Here is a 6,505-nt window from a genome sequence, read left to right on the forward strand (position 1 = left end):
TAAACGTTTATCCATGTTCCCTTTTTGTCAATAAACAATGTTGTATATCATAAGTGTCGTAATTTTGTTCATTGTCATTGATGTCATGGGGAACCATTCAGTCTTGAAAGGTTCATCACCTCATGGAACAAAGTCTTCACGCGTGGGTGCCCATTGTTTCACTTACTAGAGAGACAAGTATAACTGGCAAAAATCATCCATAAGCAGCACGTCCAATTTCTGTTCACTAGTTACCAGTGGTCTTGAACAAAGCTAAGGCTGCTGTGCTCTGATTGGTGATAGCATTGGAATTGAGTGAAGATCATCTCCGAAGTCTCAAAGTTGCCAAGCACAATTTCATTCTGATGAATCTGAGTTGTCTGTGCTCCCCTTTCACCAATATTGATTTCAGGAGTATTGTTTGCTTGAGTGTTATGGATCACTCACTAGACTTGAGCAAACCTCCCTGAGTCAGTGGTTGTAAAGTGACCAATATCATAGATCTTTACAGCATCAGCTAAAGTTCTGTATCCAGGAGAAAACTTCTCCTTGGCCTGACTTCTCTTTGTACAACTGTCTATTTACATTATTCAACTCTCCTTCTTGGTCGTGTATACTTCTACATCCAGAAAATACCATTATTTTTATGGGAAGCATTACTTCAAACTCAATAAATCCAACAGAACAAGAAGTGCTAATACATACGTTATAGTTTCAGAAACTCCCGTCTGGGCATCTCGTTTAATGACCAGCAGTAATCAGCCATCATGCTGATGTTCCACTTTCCCTGATACCTCCTCTCTATTTCTCTTGATGAGACCTTTCCCCTTGTTCTTCGCTGACGGCACCGAGATTTTCAGGGAAATAGTCAATATTTGAGTGTAAGAAATGAACGTTGAGGCTCATATTACTACCCAATTCTTTGAATTTATCGAACATGTTATTAACAATATTTTCGTAATTTGGGTCCTTGTTCTTTCCTAAAAATTTTTCAATAACATCTTCAAAGCCAATTCAAGTTCTTCTTCAACTTTCCTCATTTTTAGATTCAGAGTACAAAAAGTACCGTAGAACATGTAAAATTTCAAGACAATAAAACAGTCGCAGGCCTGTGTAATTGTAGATTCGCTCTCGAAGTAAGAAGAGTAATTATGAATCTGATAATTTAACTGAGTTTTTGTGGTATGTGGAAAATAACTAGACTGGACAAATTTGTAATTTATTTTGTCTTGTAATTTATTTACTTTTCAGTTTTCTTTCTTCACCAAAACGTCGATTTTAATGAAGAAAATATTATGTAGAGGCTTAATCTATTCTCTGATTTGTTACTTGCACTGCTACAGACTAGTTTCGCCGAATTCACGGTTCACCAGTGCCGCTTAGAAGAACGAAACAAAAACATAGGGTAGGTATCAAATAATGGTGGAATATAAGCAGTTTATTTCGTTTAATGATGTACATCTAAGCCAAATATTATAGTTTATAGAAAGTTCTTGGACATTTTAGTGGTTAATATATTAGCAATGTGTTTCTAAAGTAGAAAATGAGTAACTATTTTAGTAAACGAGATAAAACACGATGTCTAATTGCCTTGATAAATTTTCAATTTGTTTTCTAGACTAAACCCTAAAAATAGGAATGTTTTTGAATTGTATATGAGTATATATATATAAATATTTGAAGAATATTTTTTTTTCGTTTGGGGTGTTTATTGTGCATTGTTAATATTTGCAAACATTCCACCTGGTTTGAAAATCTCTGATACTCGAAAGAAATACATCTAAAAAAAGAGATTCTCTGTGCAAGTAAATCACCTAATACAGAAAATTAGATAAATCACAGAAAGGCTGACAACCCAAGCATTTTTGGAAGTTAGACCTTTCTACTTCAAAGTTATTGCATTTATCATCTTGTGACAAACCTCAAAATGAGAATACCTAAATTGACAAACCTGAGAAGAAGAATATTTAAACATACTGTACGAAAACGACAAGAAATTGTTAATAATAAATAAAAAGAATTTTCTTAATGGTGTTACACATAACAGAGAAAAATGCCCTCCTCCTTTCAACTGTTTTATCTTTAATTGTGGTACTGTTGACTCGACTGTGACTTCCCTCTACAACACTATTGTGGAAATATCTTATATGGTTAAAAAGCCACTTTATTTGCGGAGTCCCCCAATAGCACAGCGGTATGTCTGCGGACTTACAACGCTAGAATCCGGGTTTCGATATCCGTGGTAGGCAGAGTACAGTTAGCCCATTGTGTAGCTTTGTGCTTAACTTCCAAAACAACAACAACTTATTTGCGGAATTAATATATTTCTTACTCAGTTTTTATTGATAAAAATGTATCTGCTCATTTAAAGTTTCCGGGACTTAGAGACAGTGATAAAGATATTTATTACTTGAATTGCCGTATTTTTCGGTGTATATGACGCACTTTTTTACCCCATAATTTAATGTCAAAATCTGCTTGCGTCTTATACACCGAAGGTATGAATGATATATATACACAAGATATATATCTAAATAGGCATACATAGTTTAGTTCAATTGAATGTGTTATTTATAACAATAGTAGTTTTTTTCTTCTTTTAAAAACATAACTACTTATAATGCCTCCTAAAATAATAAAAAAATAAATTATAGTAATGGAGTTATTAAAGTTAGTATAGTAAAGTTTCCCCAAAACTTTGTCTTCAAAATATGGGTGCGTCTCATAAATACGGTAAATTTCCCCGGTGTTTTATGCGTGGAAATAAGACATTTCTTGGTTGAATTCCATTTATTAGATCCATGTATACATGGAGTTGATTCTGTAAATACAATGTTATGAGAAGATGCTTCCTGTTTCAGTTGTTTATATTCTAGTGTTGATGAGATCGTTATATTGAAAACAAAATAATGTAATGGTAAAATGTTTTCCATAAGTTTCATAAACTAAGAAAAAGGAAATGCTTTTGTTCATTCCATAATTTTTATGGAATGCTACACAAATATATAATCCACATCTATTCAGTTTTATCTTTCTGCATATTTCTGAGGCAAACAAACTGATAATAAATATAATAGGAGTTTGTTTGTTGTGTTTAAGTGTAAAGCTACACAATAGGCTACCTGTGCTATTCCCATCGTAGGTATTTAACTCCGATTTTTGGCTTTATAAGCTTTCAAGTTTACAGCTGATCCACTAGGGCGCATACCCAAATTGAAGTTTCAATTGAACAAGTGTTCTTACTGGTTGTATAAACAACTTTATCAAATACATTTTTCATAGTTTTTTCTAAGTACATTAACCATCATGTAGCTACTAATAATATATCAAAACTAAATAATCAGTTATCTCTCAAAAGTAAAGTGGGGACATACCCCATTGGAGAGTCCTGCCCTAGCATTCCCCCAATCTGAGATATCAGATTAGTCTTTTAAGATTTTTAAATCCTCCCTACAATGTGACTCCACTTACATGAAAGTGTTAATTGTTTGGACAAACTCGGTAGTTACACTTGAACTGAAAGAGTTATACCCAATCAGGTGAGACTTCGGGAGGGTGGTAATGGTAGTTTAAAACAGAATCAGATTACCGTGAAGGTATGCAAAGAGTACCTGAAGAAATTTTGGCTTTTTGATAATTAAAACAAAATATATAAGTTTTTTTTGCCTTTGAGAAATGAATATTTATTGTGATGGTTTGCAAAATGTCTTTTTTAGTCAGACACAAACAATGAAATGCTTGGCCCTGAGTTTAGATGATCCAACCCTTAATGCCATCAAACATCAGAATGATCAAAGCTTTTATACTGGATTTAAGTCACTGTGGAGTTGTGCTAATTCTCTAACCCACTATAAAACTAGTACACCCATGATGGGTCCCTCTGAGAGCTTGGGTGTAAATACCAATGACCCGTGCTAGCTTTCCTGTGGTTGCTTAATGACGATCGCATATTAAGAAAAATATCCTAGTGAGCAAGTTCTTAAGAAGCTACAGAGTAAAATGATGCAGAACTATCTAGGAATGAGAGATCTTCTCACCCTAAATGAAGCAGTATTTGTCAAAATTAGGCTTGAAGTGGTAGTTTTCAACAACTTACAGGAAGGGGAAAAGTTTTCAGCAGAAGCTGCAGTTGCTGTACCAAGAAAAGACAATTCTGCTTGATTGAGTGTCTTGCATCGAGCTCAAGCTCCACTGGGGACAACCCATTAACCAACACATCTCAGCATTGTTTCCCGGTGAATATGCAGACAGATTATTCCATGACGCTTTTATATTGGATTACAGTCACTGTGGAATTGTGCTAATTCTCTGACCCACTATAAAACTGGGACATCCACCTGTCAACTTGAATTTTTATTGTGTTGTTTTAATAAAGATTATGATCTTTATTACTAATTCACTTATTGGTCGCATTCGAGTCAATAGTTTAAATGCTGGTGTCAGTACCACATAGTTTGTGCCAACTAGAGGAAAAGCTGACCTAGAAAGAAGCTCCAACAGATAATGTACTTTGGTTCTTTAATCTATACAATATATTGTCTAGATTGAAGAACCAAAGCACATTATCTGAGTGTGGTTAGCATGGTCACTTTAGGATGAATTGCCTGTATAAACTGACTATGCAGCAGCTTTAATAAAAGTTACCTGAGTTTTGTTTCATATTACTGTTGCTTTGCGGTCAGTTTCTCGAAGATCACTGCATTAGAATATGTAATACTGTATGTAAGTCATACATTTACAGTTGTTGAATGCATATACTACATGACATAGGACGAACTGTTTGTAGTTGTGGTCTTTGTGAAGCACTTTTAACATTACCTATACTATGACAGCAAATTCACTCTTTGGGTGACTCACACATCAATGATATGGCTCATCAGCTTTAAAAACCCAGAAAGGATGATAGCATGTTAGATAATAGCAATACAATAGTATAACATGCTTATGGGGCATCATCCAAGGATTCAACACGGGAACAAAAATAGACTCTCTCTCACCACATGCTAAGACCTGTCTGTTTATCGAATTTCCTAATCCAGAACACTGTGTGGAAAACTATTTCTGCCATAGCAACATTGAACCTATCAGTAGTGGATTCCACTTGTATTAGGATGCCATGGCTAACACCCGAGGGACTCTGGGAAGAGCAACTGGGAGACCCCAAAATAGTATGGGCACTCCTTGCTCTGCAGCAAAGGGAAACATTGCCACCACATATTGAGGAACATAGCATGGTCACTGCAGTTTATGGCATTTCTACAAGCAGTTACAAGCATGAGTTATTCAAGAATATATGGTTCCCAACCTGTGTTGCAGCTATTGGTTCCTAGGAACCTGAGGCAAACAGTTCTTCAGATTTTGCATAGATGTAAACTCATGCTCATTTGTGATGGTAGTTTATTTGTCGCATTCGAGTCAATATTTTATATGTTGGTGTCGGCACTGCATAGTGTGTGCCAACTACAGGAAAAGCTGGCCTAAAAAGAAGTTCCAGCAGAAAATTGTTGGTCCTCCTATACAGAGAATAGCCCTAAACACTGCTGCCCTCTCCAAGATACTGAACAAGGTAATTGGTATGTGCTTGTCATCATTAATTACTTCTCAAAGTTAACTAAAGATTATCCATTGATTGATGCTTTAGCACTGTAGCCAAGAACATTTCAATTGGATTTATTTGAAATGTTTGCGAGTAGGCGAAATTATCCGTAAGAAATGAAATACAAAAACAATAGCAGGTATCATGCTAAAATTAAACTTTATACACACACTGTTAAATTTGTTTCTGAGTGAATGTTTTTCAATCGTGCAAACTGAAATATTCATGTGAAAACACAATTTTTAATATTTTCTTAACAATATAGTGTAAAGTACAGTTATAAAGCTATCCATAGCTTCGGGCTTTAATAATTACTTTGAAAAATTGTTAAAAGTGAACGAAAGACCTGAGTTTTTGACTATTGGTAGTATTCAATTTCACAAAATTAGCCAACACATATTAATAGCTTTTACGTTTTTAATGGCATGGCATGGCATTAAATTTATGGGCTTAAACTTAAATTTTTTTGACTTGTTAATATGTACTTTTTAAGTCATAATCCATTTTATCATGCTCTTTTTGTAAACTCCTTCTGTTTCATCGGTAAATGTGATGGTTATAACGGGGATCGGTACCTGCGGCACAGCACAGTTAGCACATTGAGCAGCTTTGCGATTAAAAAAGCAAACAAACAAAACTATTTTTGTAAACTCCTGAAATATCCTGTTATTGATAAAATTCTGTGAAATATTGATTTTTTGAACATGAAAAAAGCAATAATTTGTTTTTGCATAAATGTCATTATCTTCATAACATTGTTTGACGATGAAATGACAATACTTATTAATGAGTTATTTAATACTGACCCCAAGCGTTTGCCTATTTAGATATATTGTATCTGATATACCCATTCAAGGCACAAGGAACTTTGGGTCCCCTGGGGACAAAACAGCGCGTTCAAATTGCAAAATGCACCTATCGAGACTAGTC

Source organism: Limulus polyphemus, unplaced genomic scaffold (genome assembly GCF_000517525.1).
Source record: "Limulus polyphemus unplaced genomic scaffold, Limulus_polyphemus-2.1.2 Scaffold3340, whole genome shotgun sequence".
In the NCBI taxonomy this organism is placed as follows: Eukaryota; Metazoa; Arthropoda; class Merostomata; order Xiphosura; family Limulidae; genus Limulus; species Limulus polyphemus.